Consider the following 25,314-nt stretch of genomic DNA (forward strand, 5'->3'; position numbering starts at 1 on the left):
AGTACCGCCCCTATGAACAGGTTGCATTGAGAGGGCACCAGGTGAGATTTGGGCACATTGATAGAAAAACCCAAGTCGAATAACAGCTGAGATGTTACCTGCAGATGACGCTGCACCATCTCTGGGGACTCTGCCGTCAGAAGCCAGTCGTCCAGGTAGGGGAAAACTGGAATCCCGACCTCCTGAGATGAGCAGCCACCACTGCCATCACCTTTGTGAAGACTCGAGGTGCGGTAGTAAGACCAAACGGGAGGACCGCAAACTGGTAGTGTTGCGACCCAACCGTAAAACGGAGATACTTCCTGTGCGACTTCAGGATTGGGACATGAAAATATGCATCCTGCAAGTCGAGCGACACCATCCAGTCTCCTTGCTGCAACGCTTGAAGAACCGGCGCAAGGTTCAGCATCTTGAATTTCTCCTGTTTCAGGTAAAAGTTCAAGATTCTGAGGTCCAGTATCGGACGCAATCTGCCGTCCTTTTTGGGAATCAGGAAATACCGAGAGTAGCATCCCTGACCCCTTTCCTGCTCCGGAACCACCTCTATTGCCCCTTTTGAAGCAAAGCTAAAACCTCTTTCTGCAGGAGAAGCAGATGGTCTTCCGAGCAGTAACCTTGGCAAGGAGGGTAAGGGGGAGGAAACTCCCAAAAGGGAAGGGCGTGCCCAGTCTCTACGAGGTTCAAAACCCAAAGGTCTATCGTAACAGATTTCCAACCCCGTAGAAAGTAGGACACCCGACCCCCCACAGGACTTAAATGATCCGGGATGGGGGATCTAGGGCTGCTTCCCTGAAGCCTCATTGGGAGCAGAGGTGGAGGAAGAAGAAGAGGGTTTGCGTCCAGAACCTCTCCGACCCCTTTGTCTCCCTCTATAGGATCTATAGAGGGGATTCTGCTGTTGCTGCTGCTGCTGTTGCTGCTGAGGCTGTCGGAAGGAGCGAAAGGATGATCTTCCAAATCCTCTAAACTTCTTAAAACCAGAACCCTTAGCAGGAGCTTGCAGACCCAAAGACTTAGCCGTTAACCTGCTGTCTTTAAATCTTTGTAGGGCAGAGTCTGCCTTCTCTCCAAACAACTTCTGCCCATCTAACGGCAAATCCACTAAGGTGGCCTGAACATCCGCGGAGAAACCCGACGAACGAAGCCATGCCTGCCTTCTTGCGGCTATGGATGAGCCCATTATCCTCGCCACCGAATCTGCCGTATCCAGCCCTGATTGGATTACCTGTCCGGCAGCGGCCTGAGTGTCTGCAACCACCTCCAAGAAGGACGACTTATCACCCTCAGACAGCTTAGGGGCTAAAGACTTCATTGAGTCCATCAAGGCATGCACGTAACGACCCAGCAAGCACGTGGCATTGGAAGACTTTAGTGCCATACTTCCTGAAGAGAAAGTCTTTTTAGCCGCCTGGTCCACCTTTTTGGACTCCCTATCTGCGGGAGATTGAGGGAAAGCCCCTGAAGCGTGCTTTGAGCAGGAAGCCTGCACAACTAGGCTCTCTGGAGACGGGTGTGTAGATAGAAAATACGGATCCCCAGGCGCCACCCTGTATCTTCTCACCACCTGTCTGGAAACCGCCGGAGAAGAAAGTGGTTTCCGCCATACTTCCAAAACAGGTTCCAAGATGGCCTCATTAAAAGGCAGTAAAGGCTCTGACGTGGAAGTTGGAGAGTGTAGCACCACCGTCAGCAAGTTCAACTTGTACTCTACTGAGGGTAACTGTAAATCTAACAGTTCTGCAGCCTTTTTAATAACAGTATGGTAGGGTGCCAGCTCTTGTGGTGGAGAGGATCTTGATGAGGTGTGCTCCCACTCCGGGGTTGTATCCAGGCCACTAGCCACTTGTATTCCCTCAAATTCATCAGAGGATGTGTCAACCTCACCTTCCTCTACCTCTGCCCTATACCTTCCTTCCTCCAAAACCCTTTGGGCCTCCCTTCTTGATCGAATCCGGTGAGCCGGCGTCGTCGACATCGTACGCGGCGTCGGTGGAGCCAGAGGTATAGGAGTCGTCGGCGCCATAGACGGAGTCGGCAACGGCGTCGAGGAAGGCTCTGAAGCAGGACGATCCAGCCGAAGCCGTGACGGATCCCCAGACGGCGCCGGAAACTGCCACGAAGGCGCCATCGGCAGAAAGGGCATAAAGGGGGCCTGAGCATAATGCTGCGGCACCCCTAACGAATACGCCATGGGACCCACGGGACCAGTTGGTCCTCCGGATGGGAAGGCCGCCCTATTAAAAATACCATACATGGCATTCAAGAACTGAGTAGAGTCAGTACCTGGAGCAGGAAACTGAGGATAAGGCACAGAACCTGTATCCCTCTGCGGAGTACTTGGCAGCGGCGCCATAGTGCCCTCTACTGGAGCCGTAGAATCTTCAGGCACCGGAGTAGGCTCTTCCCCTTGTTCCTGATCACCATCCGAAACAGGCGACTCCACTGGAACCGGAGACGACGCCGGTGACGGCGCCGGGGACTCCACCGGTGAACGCGCTGGAGCCCGCTTCGGCGAAGGAGAACCACCCGGAGACTTAGAAGGAGAAGGTGACAAGTCCTTACTTCGACGTCGCCGGGGCGAAGCCGACCTCGACTTCCTGCTCTTCGAAGACCGGCGTCGTGAAGAATGTTTTCTTTTCTTGTGATGTTTCCTTGACTTCGACGACCTCGAAGTCGACGACTCCGGCCTCGACTTCTCCTTCTTTCTCCCTCTCTTCTCCTTACCGATCTTTGCCATAAACAGCTTCGCCTTCCTTTCTTTCAATGCCTTAGGATTCATCCTCCTGCAGCATGCACAATCTTCGACGTCGTGGTCGGATGAAAGGCACCACAAGCAGTCATCATGGGGGTCCGTCATAGACATGTGGCCCCCACATTCCCTACAGGGCTTAAAACCCGACTTCCTCGTCGAAGACATCACAGATTTAACAACAGTAACACCTAACTATTACTAAGTATCAGGAGAGTACTGGAAAAAACCGTTGCGCGTCGACGGTGCGGAAAAAAGGGAACTGACGTCATCACGCCGTCGTGGGCCTCTATTGGCTCCGGTGACGTCATACGGAGTCGCGAGCGGAGCCGATGCTTTATGACGTCGCCCACGTCGACGTGGAGTGCTGGGGAAGAAAAGTTCAGTGGAATGCTGGCGCAGGGGATATTCACAAGGTGAGGAATCCACTGGCAGATGTATCCATCAGAAGGCTGGTGTTACTTGAAAGGCTGTGCTCTTGTGTACCCTCTGAAAATCCTGTGCCGCAGACAGAACAGTCACGCAAAAGAACCCAAGCGCCAAGACCAAACAGTGGCTTGTCTTTGTTTAATTCAATTTAAGGCCAAGTAAGCCATGTCACCAAAGTTATGGAAACTATAAAAGGTGATATCCTTCAAGTATGCCTCCAAGACTCCCAGAATACCAGTGAATCACATTTAAGTATTTGTAAATGGTTACAGAGTATCCAACAGATCTAGCCCCCAAAACTACGGTGTCCAGACTGAAACTAAGAATGTGCTGAGTGGCACGAAACCCATCACAAACCACTTCAGAAAATACCTCTCATGTACTCTGGTAGAGGTAGACCATCATCTGCACCATCTTCCAAAGATCATTGAAGTAGTGTATCAAAAGGAATGTGGGGTTTGTTTTATGAAGGAAGAGTTAGACAATGAGGAGAACTGTTTCGTTTCCACCATATCTTGATACACTGTGACTATCAGGTGGAGAGGAGCGGAAAACAACGCAGCAATAATTTTGAAGCATGAAGGAGTCTAAAACACCGGACACTCAGGCAAAGGAAAAGAGGATCAGAACTTTGGATAATCCAGACCTGGGCAAGGAGAACTAGCAAGCTAGCAGAGGAAGTCCTGGGTACAGGCTAGTGTAGCCCAAGCCTACATAACAGGTACTGGGAAGGTCTCAGTAAAGGCTGTAAGGGTTGGGATGCACAGTAACTGGGCTGAAGTATTTCTGTTAGGTTACCTCAGCAAATGGCTTCATCTGTGTTGCACAGGACCACCTTAAAATAAAGTCTGTCTCTGAAAAGGCTGCTGAGGGACAATTATGACCAACATCAATGGAAGTATTTAAGTCATTGGCATTTTATAAACCCCACTGGGGCCTTTATCAGAGAACAGGAGATGGCTTAACACATCACTACTGTCATTCTCAAAATAAGAAGCTGTATCTTATTGTAGCCTGTAGAAGGACAGCAGAAAATTCAAGGCTGGACTTTCCAGAGTTTTCCACCTATGCCACAACTACCCTGGCCCTACATCATTTCACAGTTGATCTAGAACCAACACAGTGGATGACACTGGTATAGGTGTCAATACAGTAAAATCAGCAAGGCGGGACAAAGAATTCTGGGGGAGTGATGGATTGTCCAAATTGAAAAGGAGTGAAGATTTTCTGAATGAAGGCTGCTCTGGTCTCCAGGTCCAGTTTGTCACTTTTGCAATGAGCTGAAGTGATCGTAATGAGTCTTGAGAGTCAGATGTTCTAAGCATGTGCACATGCATAACATCGGGCCAAGTTACAATCCAATTGTGGCATCGCAAACAATTTGGGAAGGGAACATGTGTCAAACCTTCAATAAACAGCAATAAAACAGGTGATTTAAACAAGGATGGTTGGTCTAGAAAACACAATAAAGCTAAAAGGGCTGACAAAAATCCTTTGTTATTGCCCACTGAAAGACCTTGCTGGGCCAAAGTCGAAAAACATCCAACAACCTGGCTTGTAAGGGGTCTGTGTTGTGGACTCCACAAAAGGCCACAAAGCTGGTCAAGCACCAAGCGTAAATGGATTTTGGAGAAGGACGCCTGGAAGCAAGGATAACATCCACAATCTCAGGTGTGAGACTGAACGCAGTCAGTTGTCGCTGCTCATCTTCACCGATGTAGGAGTAGACTGTGCGGACTCAGGTGTAGGACCCTGCCCTCCAGCTGTGAGAGAAGAGCTTTCCGAAGCAGAATCCTGATTAGAGGAGCCGATGCTCATGTACAGAAGCACAAGTTACTACTTGTGTAACGATATATCTGCAAGAGACATTAGTTAGTGATAGATTCCTTACCTTAGAATAATCCCCAGGCGTCAGACTAGATCTGAAAAGTTTTGCTAGCAGTACCCTTGTGCGTAAGTAGGTGGCGTCGTGCGGTTCTGCGTCTGTCGCTGGCGTCGTAAGCGCCGAGACGACGTCACGGAGACTACTTAGGCGCCACCCATGCGCGCTGACATCAGTTCTGTACACGGCTTTCCGTGCCAGGAATGCAGAGCCATGCAAGAAACTGAACACTGGTGCCAAGAAACTAGGGCCCTGAAAGGGATGACCTTAACCCTAGAAATCAGTTTGCAGAATGGGGAGGATAGGTGGGGCGGTAAGGAATCTATCACTAACTAATATCTCTTACAGATATATTGTTACACAAGTAGTAACTTGTGCATCTGAAAGAGACACGTTAGTGATAGATTCCTTACCTTAGAATAGATACCCCAGCAATACCAACCCCGGTGGTGGGTATGCGAACAGATTACACCAGAAAGTCACGGAGAACAGAACGGCCAAAGAAGCCGTCTCTCCGGACTTGACTGTCAAGGCAGTAATGCTTGGTAAACGTGTGCAGCGAGACCCACGTAGCTGCCTGACAAATATCCTGCAAGGGAACGCCGTGTCCCAAGGCAGTAGTCGTTGCAGTCGCCCTGGTAGAATGGGCACGCAGCCCCTCAGGAGGCTCCTTCTTAGCCAAGGAGTAATATGCTTTGATGCACATAACAACCCACCGCGAGATGGTTCGTTTGTGCACGGCCCGACCTTTTTTGGCACCCACATAGCCAACAAAGTCATCCACCCGGAACTGCTGTGTATGCTTCAGATAGAACGAGAGCGCACGTTTTGGGTCCAGACGGTGGAGCCTCTCCTCCTCCCTCGAAGGATGCGGAGGTGGAAAGAAGGTGGGCAAAGTGATGGTCTGCCCGATGTGGAAGGGCGTGACAACCTTTGGCAATAAAGAAGGTAGGGTCCTTAACACCACCTTGTCCGGATGAACAGAAAGGAAAGGAGGTTTGGAAGAAAGAGCCTGGAGCTCACTCACTCTTCTGGCAGAGGTGATAGCTACCAGGAAAGCAGTCTTGAGAGTGAGAAGACGCAAAGGACAGTTATGAAGGGGCTCAAAAGGAGCGCACATCAGATAGGTCAAGATAAGATTTAAGTCCCACTGAGGTATTATAAATGGCACGGGAGGAAACGTGTGTGTAATGCGTTTCAGGAAACGGTTAACAACCGGGGACTTAAAGAGAGACGGCTGATCTGGAAGCCTTAGAGAGGCGGAAATGGACGAAAAATAACCTTTGAGAGTGCCCAGAGCAGAGCCCTGCTGGGCCAAGGATAGTAGGAACAGAATGACCTCAGAAAGAGGGGCAGAAAGGGGATACACAGACTTTGCTGTGCACCATGCCACAAACTTGTTCCACCAGCAGGCGTATACCATCTTAGTGGATGGACGCCTGGCTGCCAGAATGACATCACAGACTTCGGGAGGAAGATCAAAAGCTGTCAACTATCGCCGCTCAATCTCCACGCATGGAGGTGGAGGCTGGACTAGTTCGGGTGGAGGACCGTCCTCTGCTGCTACGACAGAAGATCCTCCCGAAGAGGCAGACGGATCGGGGGATCGACCGCCATGCTGAGTAGCTCGGGATACCAGTACCTTTGTGCTCAATCCGGAGCCACAAGGATGACATGGGCCCGGTTGCGCCGAATCTTCTTCAGCACTCTGGGCAGAAGTGGTATAGGTGGAAAAGCGAACAACAGACCGCAACTCCACTCGCGACGAAAAGCGTCGCCGAGCGAGTGCCGCCTTGGAAATTAAACGCGCAGAACTGATGACATTGCGCGTTCTCTTCGGTGGCGAATAGATCTAACCAAGGCTCTCCCCACAGCTGAAAGAGACCTTGCGCCACGTCCGAGTTCAGACGCCATTCGTGATCCAGCAAGCATCGGCGGCTGAGTTCGTTCGCCCTGGCGTTCAGAGAACCTGCCAGGTGTTGAACCACCAAGGTAATGCCTTGATGTTCCAGCCATGTCCAGAGGCGGAGAGCCGCCTGACATAGGGTCCACGACTCCACCTCACCCTGTTTGTTGCAGTACCACATGGCAGTGGTGTTGTCCGTGAACACCTGCACCACACTTCCCTGGACAGAGGAAAGGAATGCACTCAGTGCAACCCGGATTGCCCGAAGCTCCAAAAGGTTGATATGGAGTCGGGACTCCGCTGGAGACCAGAGGCCTCTGATCCCCGCCTCTCCCATGTTGCCACCCCATCTCAGGAGGGACGCATCCGTCACCACTGAGTGCTCCGGTTGGGGAAGGGAGAGGGAACTGCCATTGACCCAATCCCGATTTGTGAGCCACCACTGCAATTGTCGTGCAGTGCATTCCGAGATCTGGACATGATCGGACAGGTTGCCCTGATGCTGCGTCGCCCACTGGAACTTCAGGTCCCACTGCAGAGCCCACATATGCCATCTGGTATGTGGCACCAGCAGGATGCAGGAAGCCATCAGGCCCAGGAGCCGGAGGGTCATCCTGACAAACTCGGGATAGAGGCTGAAAGATCGGAATCCTAGCCTGAATATCCCGGACTCGCTGCTCCGGAGGATAAACCCGACACAGCGTCGAATCCAGAACTGCTTCGATGAAGGGGAGATTCTGAGAGGGACTCAGGTGCGACTTCGGCATGTTGATGGAGAACCCCAGCAAATGCAGGAGGTCGGCCGTAGTCTGGAGGTGGGAGACAACTGCCTAGGTCGAGCCCGCCTTCAACAACCAGTCGTCGAGATAGGGGAAGACTGAAACCCCTAATCTGCGCAGATGAGCTGCGACCACCATCATCACCTTCGTGAACACCCGAGGGGCACTGGTAAGGCCGAAGGGGAGCACGGCAAACTGAAAATTCTCCTGGCCTACCGTGAACCGCAGGTAACGCCAGTGGGCTGGCTGGACGGGGATGTGAAAATATGCGTCCTGCAATTCCAGCGCTACAATCCAGTCGCCAGGGTCGAGGGCAGCTAAGACCTGAGCTAGAGTCAGCATTTTTAACTTCTCCTTCCGGAGGAAGCGGTTGACGATCCGGAGATCCAAGATGGGACGCAGACCCCCTTTGTCCTTCTTGGGGACCAGAAAGTAGTGGGAATAACAACCACTCCCTACTTCCGGCCCAGGAACGCACTCGATGGCCCCCTTGGCCAAGAGGGCCGTAACCTCCTGCTGGTGAGTTGCCAAGTGTTCCCCCGACATGCGGTGGTAATGAGGTGGTATGGCTGGAGGGGTGGACTGAAAGGGAAGGGAGTAACCTTTGCGGATGATCTGCAACATCCACTTGTCCGATGTGATAGCGTACCAGTGGGGGAGGTGATGGCTTATCCTGCCACCCACTGGCGTGGAGTGCTCCCAAAGCTCGGATTAGGAATGTTTAGAGGTAGAAGCAGCGGGGGCCGAGGTGGACTGACCCCCATGCTGATTTCCACAGTCGCCCCTGTGGAAGCCGTGTCTGCGCTGAGGCTGGTTCTGCACAGGCTTGCTGAATGAACGGGCCAGGGCGCCCCTGCCTTGGCCACAAAAGGAACGAAAACCAGGAGTGGCTGGTCTCTTCGTAGAAAGACCCAAGGACTTGGCCGTGGCCCGCGAGTCCTTAAAACACTCCAGTGCACTGTCGGCCTTATCGCCAAACAGGTGAGTGCCATCAAAGGGCATGTCCATGAGAGAGCCTTGGACATCTAGCGAGAACCCAGTAGATCTCAACCGGGCGTGGTGACGAAGCACCAGTGTCGTAGAAATCGCTCTACCCAGCGAGTCCGCGGTGTCCAACCCACACCGAATGGCGAACTTAGCCACGTCCTTACCCTCGGCAATAAATTGGGACAGCCTGGGGATTAGTCTAAGGTAAGGATTCTATCACTAACGTGCCTCTTTCAGATATTCCAGGTACCAAACTATCGTGGAACAATCCAGAGCCACTAGAATGACTTTGGTTAGGTCGTTTCTGATCTTCAGAACTCAGGCGGGAGAGACCGAGTAGGGAAGGCGTACAGGAGTACCGTGCTCTCTTGGGAAAACTAATGCACCTACGTTTTGACACTGCATGTTTTGGCAATGATGAAATAATTCAGCGAATGTTTTTTCCACTATTTGATGATGCCCTCTGCCGCCTTGAGGTGTAACCACCATTCATGATCTGCCAAGTAGTACCAGCTGAACTCATCCACCCTAGTGTTTAGAGATCCTGCCAGGTTTTTCACGATCTCTTGAGGTGCACAGCCTCATGGCACAAGGACAGGACCCCACTCTGCCCTGCTTGTTGCAGCACCACATGGTGGTTATGTTGTGTGTGAGAACCTGCACCAGCCTCCCCCTGTCAGACAGTGTAGGAAGGCCTTGAACACCAGGCAAATGGCCCACAACTCCAACAGACTGATGTGCAATCAGTCTCCTGCAAGACCAGAATCCTCTGAGCTCCACCTCTCCCAGATGACCTGTCTGACCCAGCAGTGCTGCATCAGTCACCACCATCAGCTCTGGGTGGGGTAGGGAGAGGGGTCTGGCGCCGGTCCAACTGCGATCGAGCAACCACCACTGCAGGGCTCTTGCAGTGTTCTCCGAAACCTGGATGGAATCCAACAGGTTTCTTTGGTGCTGGGCTCGCTGAGACTTTAGATTCCACCGCAAAGTTCATATATACCTCCTGGCATAGTAGATGAGCAGGATGTATGGCGCCAATTGGCTAAGAAGCTTTAGAACCACTCTTACTGAAACTAGGGACAGAGGCTGAAACATTAGATCAAACCCTGAATGTCCTGGTCTTGTTGTGACCTAGGAAAGTCCCTAAACTGCAGTGTCTCCAAGACAGCTCCAATAAAAAGGAAGCCTCTGCGAAGTAGTCAGGTGTGACTTAAGCACGTTGATAGAGAACCCCAGAGGTGTCAAGACGTTTTCTGTCGTCTGGAGGTGGATCCAAACTGAATATGGCTGAATATGGTCGAGGTTGCCTTCAACAGGCAGGCACTGAGGTATGGGAAAACTGTTAACTTTTATGAAGGGGGGAATTACTCCCAGAACTTTCGTGAGCACCCGAAGGGTGCTGGAACTACAAAGGGGAACAGAGCAATTGGAAAATGCTCTTGGCCTGCCTTAAACTGTAGGCAATGTCTGTGGGCCTGCAGGTCAAACACATTAAAAAGCAGGACAGACATATTAAAATCCAGGTCCGAGGGTCCCATCCAGTTACCTAGGTAAGCACGAGCATTTTGACTCTGTCCTTCTATAGGAAGGCATTCATAGGGGGAAGATCTTCTAAAATAAGACAGAGGTCTCTATGCATCAATCGTCAGTACTTGGAAGCAGCGGGATTAACAACCGTCCTTATATCCAAGGCTGGCACCCTCCAGATGAATAAGTGTTCCTCTGAAAATGCCTCTGTTGTGGGTGGAAGCCGTTTCGGTTTGGAAACAAATTCTAGGGCATAGCCCTCCTGGTCGATCTGGATGAGCCACCTGTTGGATGTGTTGGAGAGCAACCCTGAGGGGAAATATTGGATCCTGGCTCCCAAAGGGCGGTTGTTCACCGCTAAGGGCACACTAAAGTGGCTTGGATGTTGATGCTGTAGTGAAGGGGGACCAGGATGATCGATGCCCTTTGTGACCTGTACGCTTCCTGCCTGTTCCTTGCCCCAACCTTGAAAGGGCTGATATGGCTGCAGCACGGTCTGGTGTTGCCATATGCCAAACCCCTGGAGTAGCCTTATTCTCAGACAAACTGGTTCTCCGCAGCCGCACCTCTTTTCTCCCGAAGGTGGTGACACCTTTTCATGTCCGCAAAAGAAGCATAATGCCAACCTTCTTTGCTTCGCCTTTCCCCTCCAAAGTGAAGGAGAGACCCCACCGCTTGGACCCAAAAAGAGCATTGTTGTTCTACATGGATCGCACCAAGGAACCCCCAGGTGAATGATCAGCTCTTTGTTGGATTCTCTGGAGTGAAGAAGGGGAAAGCAGTGCAGAAACGGACCACCTCTAGATTGACTGCACTCTGTATTAAGATCTGCAATGCACTGGCCGAAAATCAACACCCTGAGGGTGTTCTGGCTTATTCCACCGAAGCTGTGACCACTGCGTTAGCTGATAGAATTCCAATCCTGAACATCTGACAGACTATGACATTTGCATCCTTGTACACATTCACCAAACACTACTGTTGCAATGGGCACTTTGTCTGAACCAGTTCACAGATCCACCTCTGGGGAGGTGCTTTTGTATCTATTCTAAGGTAAGGAATCTGCGGCTAGAAGTCTCTATCAGATGAACAGATTAATTACCTTCGGTAAGCAGTCAGGTCTATTAAAAAGCTGGTGTATCGAGGGTGAAGAGACAGCGCCTGCAGCTCACTGACCCTCCTGCCCGATATGATGGCCACTAAGAAGACTGTCCTGATCATCAGAAGATGTACGGGGCAACTATGCATGGTTCAAAAGGTGAACACATTAAGAAGGTTAAAACCAAATTAAGATCGCATTGGGCATAACAAAAGGTTGGGGGGAAACATATGCTGAAGACCTTTCAGAAAACCGGTCACAATAAGTGACTTGGAAAAAAAAAGAGGCTTGATCCGGCAACCACAAAAAGCAGAGATAGCCGAAAGACACCCATCAATTGTCCCCAGAGTAAGGCCTGGCAGGGCTATCAACAAAACAAACAGCAACACATCGGACATGGTTGCAGAAAGAAATTGAACTTTTTTTTGGTGCACCGAGCCACAAATTTGTCCCAACGGCAGCCGTATATGGTCTTTGTACAGGGACCTCTGGCTGCCAAGATGACCTCACAGACTTTGGGTGGGATGGAGGGTCGGGAGCTGCGACAAGAGACACTCCCAAAGGGAAAGCCTGTTCGGTGAACCAATGCCCACGCTCAGGATGACCTGAACCGAGTCCAACCTGATCTTTTTTCAGAACTCAGGACAGGAGTGGTATCGGAGGGAACAGTACAGGAACCCTTAGCCCCAATCAAGAAGTTAAAGAGTCTCCAAGCGAGAGCCGTCTTGGGACTTTAATGTGCAAAAGTGCTGGCACTGAAACTTTCGGAGGCAAATCGATCTAACCAAGGATCTTCCCAGTCACAGAAGAGTCCTTGCACCACCTCCGTATGTAGATGTATTTATGATCTGCTAGGCATCAATGGCTGAGTTCATCTTCCCCAACGATCAGAGGCCCCACCAGGTGTTGTATGACCAGGAAAAAGTCCTGACGTTCCAGCCATGTCAAGTGGCACAGAGCCTCCTGCCACAACTCTACCTCGACCTGTTTGTTACAGTATCACATGGCAGTGGTGTTGTCTTTGAACACCTGAACCAGCATTCCCTTGACAGATGGGAGGATCGCTTTCAATGCCAATCGAATCACTCCCAAATCCAACAAGTTAATGTGGAGCTGAGAAGCCTCTGGAGACCAGAGTCCTCTGATCTCCACTTCTTTCAGATGGTCACCCAACCCAGGAGCGACGCATCCATCACCACTGTGAGATCTGGCTGGAGAAGGTAGAGGGATCTGCCGCTGACCCAATCATGGTTCGTTAGCCATCACTGCAGATCTTTTACAGTTCTCTCCAACGTCTGTACCCAGTTGGAGAGGTTCCCCAGATGCAGTGCCGACATGAACTACTGGTCCCACTGCAGAGCCCACATATGCCAGAGGACATGTTTTATTAGCAGGATGTAGGAAGCCAGAAAACCCAAGCAGCCTCAGAGTTAGTCTCACCAGAATCCAGGATAGAGGCTAAAACATCAGAATCATAGCCTTAATTATACCGAACTCGCCACTCTGGAGAATAAGCGAGAAATTACACTGTGTCCAGAATGGCTCGGATGAAAAGGAGAGTCTGAGAGGGAGTCAGGTGTGACTTTGGCACATTAATTAATAAGTTACCTATCTTGTTTGACACCTAATCTGGTACAGACTATAGCTGGCCAGAGATTGCTTACCTTAGAATTTCCCCTATATATGCGCAGCCTAGGAGCTCTGAAGTGAGGTACTTTTCACAACTTTACACACCAGAAGCGCGGAGCCATGATGAACACTGACCACTGGTGTGGATAAACCAGGGCCCTGAAAGGGATCAGCCCTGACCCTAAAAAATCTGCCCACAGAGCATGGAGGATTTGTGGGTAGGTAAGGAATCTGCAGCTAGATATAGTCTCTACCATATAAGGCATTACAGACAGTAAGAAACTTGGTCATCTGGTAGAGACTTCTAGATGCAGATTCCAAACCTTGGAATAGATACCCAAGCAAGATCATCCCTGGTGGTGGGTCTGTGGACCAATTTCAAACCAGGAAGTCCTGCAGGACTGAATGAGCTAAGTTCCCATCCCTGCAAACCTGACTGTCCACACAGCGATGTTTGGTAAACGTTTGCAACAAGTCCCACGTTGTTCCCTGGCAGAGGTCTAGTCCCGGAACTCCACATGCTAATACAATGGTTGCAGCTTTTGCACTGGTGGAATGAGCTTGCAAACCATCAGGATTTCAGATTTTGATGCAGAGCACGACCCAGCGAGAGATGGTTCGCTTCTGCACGGCCCAACCTTTCTTCACACCGACACACCGCACAAAGAGTTGATCGTCCACCCATAACTCTCGTGTGCAGTCAAGGAAGAAAGACAACGCTCATTTTGGGTCCAGCTGGTGGAGTCTCTCCTCTTCTTTAGAGAGATGTGGCGAAGAGTAGGAGTTAGGCAAGGTGATGGACTTGCCTACATGAAATGGGGTGACCACTTTCGGCAGAAAAGAGGCCTAATGCAAAGCACCACTTTGTCAGGATAGACAGAGCTAAGGGGGCTTAGATGACAAGGCCTGCATCTTACTCACTCTAGGGGAAGATGTAACTGATACAAGGAAGGCTGTTTAGATTGTCAGAAGCCTGAGAGGACAATTGTGGAGAAGCTTCGAAAGGAGCTCATATCAAAAATGTTAGACCCAATTTAAGATCCCACTGAGGCATGATGGTGAAGGAGGGAAGAGGTGTATAAGATCTTTCAAGAACCTATGTACAATAGGGAAATTAAACAAGGAGGGTTTGTTAGGCAGCCACAAGAAGGTAGACCGAGCAGAAAGATATCCTTTAAGAGGGCCCAGAGTAGAGCAATGTTGGGCAAGGGAAAGAATAAAGAGCAAGACTTCAGAAAGGGGAGCAAAAAGGAATCAATGGAATTTTCTACACACCATGCCACAAATTTCTTCCAACTGCAGGCGTATACCGTCTTGGTGGAGGGACGCCTGGCTGCCAAATGACATTACAGACTTCGGGAGGAAGGTCGAAAGCTGTCTACTGCCAGCACACAATTTCCACGCAAGAAGGCGGAGGGTGGACCGGTTCGGGTGGAGAATCCTCCCCTGCTGCTATGACTGAAGATCCTCACATAGGGGCAGCCTGATTGGAGGTTCGAAGGCCATGCTCAGAAGCTGGGGATACCAGACTCTCCGTGTCCAGTCCGCAGCCACAGGGATGACTTGGACCCAGTCGTTCCTTATCTTCTTGAGAATTCTGGGCAGGAATGGAATGGGTAAAAAGGCGTACAGGAGGCCTGAGCTCCACTCCAGACAAGAGCCGCCTTGGAAACTCCAGCAGGCAAAACTGCTGACATTGCGCATTCTCGACGAAGGTGAACAGATCTAACCAAGGCTCTCCCCACTGTTGAAGGAGACTTTACCCCCACCTCTGGGTGGAGACCCCATTTGTCATCCGCTAGGCATGGTTGGCTGAGTTTGTCTGCCCTGGCATTCAGGGAACCTGCCAGGTTTGAACTACCAGGGATATGCATTGCTGTTTCAGCCATTTCCAGAGATACATGGCTCTTGACAGCGTTCATGAGACCACCCTGTTTGTTGCAGTACCACATGGCAATGGTATTGTCCGTGAACACCCACACTAGCCTTCCCTTGATGGAGGATAGAGAGGCTTTCAATGCCAGTCGGATCGCACGGAGCTCCAACAAGTTGATGTGGAGTCCGGATTACACCGGACACTAGAGTTCTCTGATCTCCACCTCTCCCAGATGGCCGTCCAATCCCAGGAGTGATGCATCTGTCACTACTAGGAGATTTGGTTGGGGAAGTGAGAGGGGTCTGTTGCCGACCCAATCGCAGTTCATTAGTCACTACTGCACATCTTGTGCAGCTCCCTCCGAGATCTGGACCACGTCGGAGAGGTTCCCCTGATGGAGTGCCCATTGAAACTTTGAGTTCTACTGCAGAGGCCGCATATGTCATCGGGCATGAGCCACAAACAGGATTCAGGAGGCCTTGAGTCCTAACAGCCTCAGGGTCTGCCTCACCGAAATCCAGGATAGAGGCTGAAACATTGGTAACATGCCCTGAATATCCTGGACTTGCCACTCGAGAGGATAAGCACTCTCCAGAACTATGTCCAGAACAGCTCCTATGAAAGGGAGCATCCAAGAAGGAATTTGGTGTGACTTCGGCATGTTGATAGTGTACCCCAGCAAGTGCAGTAGCTTCGCCGTAGTCTAGAGGTGGGGACGACAGCCTGGAGCATGCCTGCCTTCAACAGCCAGTATTCTAGATAGGGGAAGACTGGCACCCCTGATCTCTGCAGATGAGATGCAACCACTGCCATAACCTTGGTGAACACTCGAGGAGTGCTAGTGAGCCCATAAGGAAGCACAGTTAACTGAAAGTGCCTGTGGCAGGACATAAATGTGAAAGTAGGCGTCCTGCATGTCCAACGCTACCATCCGGTCTCCTGGGTCGAGGGCAGACAAGACCTTAGCCAACGTTAGCAATCAGAATTTCTCCTTTTTGTGGAAGAAGTTGTGGGCCTGTAGATCCAGAATAGGACGAAGGACTTCGGTCTTTTTAGGAACCACAAAGTAGTAGGAATAGCAACTACAGCCTACTTCTGGCCCCCGGAACCCTCTCTATGGCTCCCTTGGCCAAGAGAGCCATGACTTCCTCGCCATGGAGGGATAGATGATCCTTTGTCAGCCGGCAATGAGATAGTGGCATGGAGGGAGGTGTAGTCTCAAAGGGGAGGGAGCAGCCCCTTCGGACGATCCGCAAAACCCACCTGTCCAATGTTATGGACTGCCAGTGGGGCAGATGATGGCTGATTTAGCCGCCAACGGAATGACCATTGTGGTAACGGGCCAGATGAGGAAGGCTTGGAGGCTGCAGCTGGCAAGGGGTAGTGGACAAACCAGACCGCTGGCTACCTGACCCATGAGGTCTGTGGGTACTGTCCCCACGGCCACGCAGAGGCCAGACAGTGTACACGGCTCGGTGACTGGGACGGACTGCAGGGAGACCCTAGGACTTGGCTGTAGCCCTCAAGTCCTTGAAGAGCTCTAGTGCCAATTCTGCCTTGTCTATGAAGAGACAGGTGTCATTGAAGGGCATGTCCATAAGGGAAGCTCGGACATACCCGGCAACCCCAGTCATTCCCAAACAGGTGTGGCGCCTCAGGGCCACCGTCGATAAAACCGCTCTGCCCAGTGAGTCGGTCGTGTCAAGTCCACAGCGGATTGTGAACGTTGCTGCATCCCTCCCATTTACAGCAGCCGGGGAGAGGACGGCCCGGGCCTCCTCTGGGACCTGCAGTTGCACTTGTGCAACTGTGTCCCACAGTGTGTGGGAGTAACGGCCCAAGAGGCATGCAGTGTTCACAGACAAAAATGCCAGGCTGATGGAAGAAAACATTTTCTTTCCCAAAGAGTTCAGACTCATGGATTCCCTGTCTGGGTGAGTGTTAGGGAAAGCACTTTGGGAGGTTGAGGCTCGGACCATCAAGCTCTCCGGGTATGGTGTTGGGTGAGGGAACTTGAGTCATTTGGGACGAGGTGGTGGCGTTGGGCGATTGTCCTATTCACAGGAGTACCTTTGTTGGGTCTGGACCAGGTCCCCAAAAAGACATCAGTGAGGGCGTTATGCAACAGGAGAAGCGGTTCGGATGTGGAGAGTCCGGGTTGCAATACCTCTGACAAGATGTTAATCTTGACTGCCACCGAATGCAACTGAAGGTCAAGGACCTCAGCCGCCCCCGCACCACCATTGTGTAAGAAGTTCCCTCCTCCATAGCCATAGTAGGGGGAGAAAGCATCCCAGTATCTGGAGAAGTATCCAGTCCACTGGCTGCACCCAGTTCCTCACATCTGTCCATATTAGGGTTTTCTTTGTATGGCTGTTTTTCTTCAGAGTCCAGCAATCCCTCCCATCCCTCCTCGAGTCCTAACCCAAGGGAATAGGGCTGAGGCTCGTATCTAGGAAACGTGGTTCCCGCTGGAGCGAGATGCTGCATCGGACGATGCCCCTCAGGCTCTGTGTCGCGAAGGTCGAGATGCTGAGACCAGTGATGGTCTGGATCCAGGAATGGATTCAAGGGGGCCCACGGGAGCCATTGCAGCAGTCTTCGAGACAATTGGGCCTCCTCCAAACCCTGAGGGGCCTGAAGACGTGCCGGAAGGTCGGGTTGCCCAAACATGAGGAGCATGCCCTCATTAAACTCTTTAGGTTGGGTGGGGCGGGGGGCACTCCGGCTCCTGGAAAGTCAGGGAGGCACGGAGTCGGCCCAGGTGCAGGCTCTAAAGCGGAGCCAGGTCTCCAATGCCGACGCTCCCTTGTCTCATAGACCACATTGACTTCTTACTCTTCAGCTTAAGCCTCTTACCTTTATATTTCCGAGGAGTTAGAGTGAGATGAAGAGGACTTTGGGCTCTGCGAACGCTCCTTGAACCCTCCATGAGACAGGGATACCGATTTTTGAGGGCTCGCATACTGGTCTGCAATGAGCTTCAGGGACCACTCCCTCAAAGCCTTCGGATTCATGGTGCAGCAATCAGAACATGACTTTATGTCGGTTTCACACTCCAGACACCACAGGCAGACAAGGTGCGGGTTTGACATGGACATCGGCCGGTGATGGGCGCCGCAGGGCTTGAATTCGTCTTCGCAGATGCCATCACTACACACCAGGAGGAATACACCTCAAAAGAAGTTAACAAAACTTCGAAAAAATCCAGCCAAACAGTGACTGAGAGGTAGCTCGTCTTCAGATCAGTGCTGGCTGGTAAGGAAATTAAAGAACTGACGTCAGCACACCTAGATAATGCCTATATAGGTGCCGTGGACGTCACTTCCAGAGTGGACGAAGCAGACGACGCATTCGGAGGCGATCGACACCACCTACCAGCGCGCAGCGGTACTGCTCATGATAAATCTTTCAGATCCAGTATGACTGGGGAAATTCTAAGGTAAGGAAACTGCAGCTAGAAGTCTCTATCACATAGGAAACCCCAGCAAATGCAGGTGGTCTGCAGTAGTCTGCAGGTGTGTGATGACCGCATGGGGTGAGCCCTCCTTCAACAGCCAGTCATCAAGGTAGGGGAAGACTGGAAGTGCTAACCTCCGCAGATGGGCTGCAACCAATGCCATCATTTTCACCGAGGGGCACTGGCAAGGCCAAAGGGGAGCACAGTGAACTGATTATGCCTGTGGCCCACAGTGAACCACAAGTAACATCTGTGGGCCGGTAGGACCGGTATATGAAAATATGCATCCTGCAAGTCCAGCGCTACCATCCCGTCTCCAGGGCTCAGGGCAGACTGAACCTGAGCCAACATAAGCATTTTGAATTTCTTCTTTCTCAGAAAGTAGTTGAGTGTGCAAGTCTAGTATAGGGTGGAGGCCTCCATCCTTCTTCGCAACTGGAAAGCAGCAAAAATAGCTACCACAACCTACTTCTGCACGCTCTCAATGGCTTCTTTGGCCAAAAGAGCCTGCAATTCCTGATGTAGCAGGGAGAGGTGGACTTCCGTCAACTGATCTGAGGACGGTGGCATGGGTGGTGAGGCTTCTGTAAATCGAAATGCGTAACCCCACTGAAGAATTTGGAGCACCCATTTGTCCAAAGTTACGGCCTGCCGGCTGGGCAAGTGGTGCTTGATCCTGCTGCTAGCCGGTTGCCTGTGATGTTGCGAGGGCATATTAAAGAGGTTTGGAGGCTGCAGCTGCTCGGGGGCAATGTATAAAGGTAAGTGGTCCCAGCATACAGTTCATTCAAAAACAAAACATTAGCATTATTGGAACATAATTTAGACGGATAACTCAAAAAAGTTCGAATGTTATTTAATCACATCGAACACGTAACATTCTTTCAAAATTGAATCAGAAGAATTTTTAAGCAACAATTTGAAAAAGTAAAAAACGTGCCCAAGGGAAGGGAGGGGGGTGAGTGAAATAGTGCAGAATTTGGAAGGAAGTGAATACAGTGTTAAAGGTTACTGAATTACACTTAAATTGGACGGCATTCAAGAATCACTGCCGTATTTTGAACATAGATTCAATCATAGTCACAGTATTAACAATTCGGAAAAGTGCCATATAGAAACAATCACAGTACATCATGTACTGTTGACGATGTTGGCAAACGATGTTGAGTCGACGTTTCGACCCCTTGAGTGTTGTAGGTATTAAGTGGAACCTTACGGGGTGGGGTCTTCATCAGGACTGGGAAAGACACAAAGGAAGGGTGGGCACCTGAAGGAACAAAAGTTTAAATGAGTGGGGACTCATCAATCTTTCATTAGGCGGAAGCTACAACATATTAAATTAATTTGAGAACAAAATAAAAGTTACCATGTCCGAGGGTGGACAAGCCTCTAAGACGTCCGCAGGTCGTCAAAGAGAGAGGGAAAAATCCTCGGCGGTAACGGACTGGCGTGGAGAGTGGTTGAAACCTGAAATTAAGTAAGGTGAGTCAGACTGGTGAACCAGACTAGTCAGTTCAATAAATGGTCGCTCCCAACGTTGGCGGGAAATAATTACCATCGACCACAACTCGTGGGGGTTAAGTCTTAGGATTCATGGAAAAGCATAGCCTGGAGATTAATCCGGGTTTAGGGGATGGTTGAACTGCTGGAGAAAAATCACTGCTAGTTCACACAAAGGAACGAATCTACACAGGGAAAAAAAGACAATTCAGAAATTGTGACAGGGAGAGCGCCTGCTAATACAAAAGTGCTGGAGAAATCACTATGGAGGTGGGATAAACATGATTTCAAAGAAATGGATAGATCAGTAATAAAGAGAAGTAGAACTTCTCATTGTTATTCACGAGTCCCGATTGTTACAGGACCCTGCTAATCAATTTTTATCATCTGATACCCCCAATATTGACTTTACACTGAACGATAAGGTTGCACGTCTAGAACGCCTTGAGAAGAAGTTAATACGCACTCGCCTTCATGGCCACTTACTCACGAAATATTTACAGGCAAATGTGATACCAGTCGGGCTACAAATTAAGAACGAACCAGCGATTTTTGTTGATATCCCAAAATTCAAGGAAGGCTTTAGCTTTGTGGCCAACAACGCTTCAAGACACTGGATGGTGTTGGGAGTCGAGACGGCAGCGGAGCAAGTACAATCATTGACCAGAGAAATTTCCTCCCTTAAACAGGAAATTGCCGGTGACTCTACCTTAGCCAACGCCAAGGAAGCCTTGGCTAACTTGGCTAAATCTTTGAAAGACTTCGAGCTCACCACTCAGAACAAGAAATTGGACAAACTTGCGAAAGACATTCGCTTTTATGAGAAAAAGAACACATATCCTTACCTATCAGAGGATTATTACAAGCAGGACAATCAAGGCAGATTCACAGGCAGAGGTAGAGGTTCCTACAGAGGCAGAAGGAATTTTACCAACTTTTCTGAATCTTCAGGTAGCTCTGGAAGTGACAACGAGCAACCATCCACCAGCTCTGACCAAAGCTATCGTGAAAATTGGTATCCCCCACAAGGCTATTACCCTCCCTCTTTTTTAGACGAGGGCCAATGGAGACCACCCAGAGGACGGGGTCCTTGGCAACGGGGCCCTCAGAGAGGTCGACAATCCAACACAACCAACTGGGACAGAGGCAGGGCGACGGCAGGCAAGCAGGTGCGTTTCCAGACGGAGAACCATGGAGAGATATCAACCAGACGCAAGGTCTACAGATGGTAGAGAAGGATAACCCATTGGTGAATATTTCATCATACACGTTGACGGAAGATGAAGAACGCGTACTCTCAAAGGGGCTCTCCTTCATACCAACGTCTCACCCTAATAGCTTTGATACTAAGGTTGAACTACACGCCTTTTTCAGAAAGATACGTTTAAGGTATTTCTTCAAACACTCTACTTCTGATGCGCTACAGTCGGCCACTGGACTGAGGCCCCCCTCCACTTTTGTCCCACCTACGAGTGCGATGTCCAACAAGATCTTGGCTTATGAAAACATGGTACTTTCCGACGTAAATAAGCTATTGGGTAACTACAAACATACCATCCCCAACACCAGAAAATTGGAACGAACTGCATTAACCAAATTGAAGAACAATAGAGATATTGTAATAAAGGCTGCGGACAAGGGTGGTGCGATCGTCATTCAAGACACCACGGCATATAAGGATGAGATTCTGAGGCAACTTCAAGATGGCGTGAGCTATTCTAAATTACGATCTGATCCAACTAAAGAACTGGCAGAAGAAATTTTACAAATCACCTCCGAGGCTTATGGTCTAGGTATACTCAGCAAACTTGAGTTTGAGTATCTCAACCAGAAATACCCTCGTTTACCGACCATATACACCCTACCCAAGATCCATAAAGATCTCCAGCAACCACCTGGACGCCCGATTGTTTCGGGATGCGGCTCCTTACTGGAACCATTATGTAAATATGTTGATTTCTTCCTGAAACCACTGGCAGAGGAAACTGAGGCCTACCTTAGGGATACGATGCAGACGATCAACTTGGTCGACCAACTACCCTTCGATCCAAATACCCAGCTACTGGTGACCTGCGACATCGTTTCCTTGTATACTAGCATTCCCCAGATACCGGCACTGGAGGTGATGACCGAAGCCCTCAACACCAGACCAGCACCAATGAGAGTTCCAACTGAATTTATAATTCAACTCTTGACTATTGCTATGCAAAAAAAATTTTTTATCTTTCAAGGAGACTTCTACTTTCAAACTAAAGGTGTTGCCATGGGAGCTGCCTTTGCTCCTGATCTAGCAATAATCTTCATGGATCACTTTGAGCGTCAATTTATCTTCGCTAACAATCCTTTCTCTGGCAAGATCAATTTATGGAGACGCTACATCGACGATATTCTCCTAATTTGGAATGGTGACCTCACGGAATTGGCGGTTTTCCATGAATGGCTAAATTTATGCAACGACAATATCCAGTTCACGATACATTCGCATGCCAAAGAACTTGCCTTCCTGGACATCAAAATCTTTTGTGAAGACAAGAAATTGCACACAACGTTGTATCGAAAACCCACAGAACGTAATTCCCTACTTAGATACAGCAGCCACCACCCACGTGGCCTTAGGGATAACCTACCCTTTGGACAGTTTTTGAGGATACGAAGAAATTGTACCAAAAAGGAGGATTACTTTGTGGAATCTGAGGACCTGAGCAATCGTCTACTATCAAGGGGATACCCCAGGAGACTGGTTAAGAAAGCTCGCAAGAGGGCATGGTTCAATCCCCGTGAAACCCTGCTAACACCTAAAGCTAAACAAGATACTGCATTGCAGAGACTGATTTGTGTCACTACTTTTTCAACACGGAGTAATGAAATTAAGAAAGTGATTAATAAACATTGGGAGTTAGTAGCTGATGACATCGACCAACCAAACCCGCCGATGCACTCCTTCAAGAAAGCGAGAAATGTAAAGGACTATGTAGTCCACTCGTTTCTTGAAACAGCGACAACACCAACCATCCAAGGACTTTGGAATCTACCACCAGTGATCGGACACTTTAAGTGTGGCCACTGCAAGGCCTGTGATTCCACTGACCCGACAAAGATCTTCACCTATAGAGGACACACGATAACTCTCAGTTCTTTTACGAATTGTAACTCCTCTGATGTGATTTATTGTATCAGTTGCCCTTGCAATTTACTCTACATTGGGCAGACACAACAAAAGGTGAAAGCTAGAATTCTACAGCACCATAGCAGAATCCGGTGCAACGTGGCGGGAGCCCCCCTCGTTGAACACTGTACCTCAAAAAATCATAAACCAGATGATCTCAAATGGCTAGTTCTCGAGAAAGTCAAGCTGGGCCCCAGAGGCGGCAACCTAACAGCCATTCTCAATGTGAGAGAATCTAAATGGATGTCTATGATGGACACGGTGGCCAATGGGCTTAATGAACTTGATGGCAGTAACGCCCAATTAGCAGTCCTCCGGGTTTGATTAATCTGAGCTAGTTCTGGCTCTGTTTTTGATGTGTTCCTTCTCTCCCCTCTTAAGGAGCCATTATGTCTGCCACTAATATGAGTAGTCCACTTTGTTACCTCTCCTTCCATCTACCAGCACACATTTGATAACATATTTTGTTCTATGAATAGGGCTGGTTGTACCGGGAGCAGCTGGCTATCACCCAGCAGACACAGTATCATACGCTATCATGCTTACCTTTTGCCATGCCTAATTGCTGCTATACACTGTGATTGTTTGGACATTTTGTATGTGGATATATGCTTTCTTCCCAACAGGATTATCACCATGTACTGTTTGGGTTTCTCTGATTTTGTATTGATGTAAATTGTTTAAACCGTACTGCACATTGTTTACACTATTAACATTGTTTTAAAATGGGCGATCAATACTTTTCTAGTTGTTCTGTTTGACTCATGCGTTACGTTTTCTACCATGTCCACAACTTCCTAATACGCTGTCAACTCCGTGACGCTACCGATTATAGTCTTTTCTCCTTGACGGTTGCCTACCGGCATCTAGCGCCAGCACGTTAACGGAGACCACGCGTTCACCGCGCGTCTCCTTATTTAAATGATGCGCCCGGGGCAAGCACTTCCCATTCATTGATGCAGCGGACGCTGAGACTCAGGGTAAGCTCCTACCCCCCTTTCATGCTGGCTTCTTGACCTTTTGATTTTGTCCGAGACATCCTGCTCTGCCCAAAATGATTTATTTTGTGTCTGCATGTAGTATGTGACATGCCGTGTCGGCTCTCGACACTTTGCCCTCTCCCACGGTAATTTATGTGTTTTCGAGTACTAGCGATGCTCTTATACCCATTCTACGTGATCCTACGGGACTCGTGAATAACAATGAGAAGTTCTACTTCTCTTTATTACTGATCTATCCATTTCTTTGAAATCATGTTTATCCCACCTCCATAGTGATTTCTCCAGCACTTTTGTATTAGCAGGCGCTCTCCCTGTCACAATTTCTGAATTGTCTTTTTTTCCCTGTGTAGATTCGTTCCTTTGTGTGAACTAGCAGTGATTTTTCTCCAGCAGTTCAACCATCCCCTAAACCCGGATTAATCTCCAGGCTATGCTTTTCCATGAATCCTAAGACTTAACCCCCACGAGTTGTGGTCGATGGTAATTATTTCCCGCCAACGTTGGGAGCGACCATTTATTGAACTGACTAGTCTGGTTCACCAGTCTGACTCACCTTACTTAATTTCAGGTTTCAACCACTCTCCACGCCAGTCCGTTACCGCCGAGGATTTTTCCCTCTCTCTTTGACGACCTGCGGACGTCTTAGAGGCTTGTCCACCCTCGGACATGGTAACTTTTATTTTGTTCTCAAATTAATTTAATATGTTGTAGCTTCCGCCAAATGAAAGATTGATGAGTCCCCACTCATTTAAACTTTTGTTCCTTCAGGTGCCCACCCTTCCTTTGTGTCTTTCCCAGTCCTGATGAAGACCCCACCCCGTAAGGTTCCACTTAATACCTACAACACTCAAGGGGTCGAAACGTCGACTCAACATCGTTTGCCAACATCGTCAACAGTACATGATGTACTGTGATTGTTTCTATATGGCACTTTTCCGAATTGTTAATACTGTGACTATGATTGAATCTATGTTCAAAATACGGCAGTGATTCTTGAATGCCGTCCAATTTAAGTGTAATTCAGTAACCTTTAACACTGTATTCACTTCCTTCCAAATTCTGCACTATTTCACTCACCCCCCTCCCTTCCCTTGGGCACGTTTTTTACTTTTTCAAATTGTTGCTTAAAAATTCTTCTGATTCAATTTTGAAAGAATGTTACGTGTTCGATGTGATTAAATAACATTCGAACTTTTTTGAGTTATCCGTCTAAATTATGTTCCAATAATGCTAATGTTTTGTTTTTGAATGAACTGTATGCTGGGACCACTTACCTTTATACTGTTCCATACCCAGGTCCCAGTGACTTCATATGGGTTGACCC

The 25,314-nt window shown here is 49.4% G+C and overlaps 1 protein-coding gene across 3 annotated transcripts in view; it reads right to left on the reverse strand.

Moving 5' to 3' along the window:
• SMARCA2 (SWI/SNF related BAF chromatin remodeling complex subunit ATPase 2) overlaps positions 1–25,314 on the reverse strand; it is a 1,761,756-nt gene that overhangs the window by 21,313 nt on the left and 1,715,129 nt on the right. The window lies entirely within an intron of this gene.

The sequence above is a fragment of the Triturus cristatus genome, chromosome 2_1 (genome assembly GCF_964204655.1).
Source record: "Triturus cristatus chromosome 2_1, aTriCri1.1, whole genome shotgun sequence".
Lineage (NCBI taxonomy): Eukaryota > Metazoa > Chordata > Amphibia > Caudata > Salamandridae > Triturus > Triturus cristatus.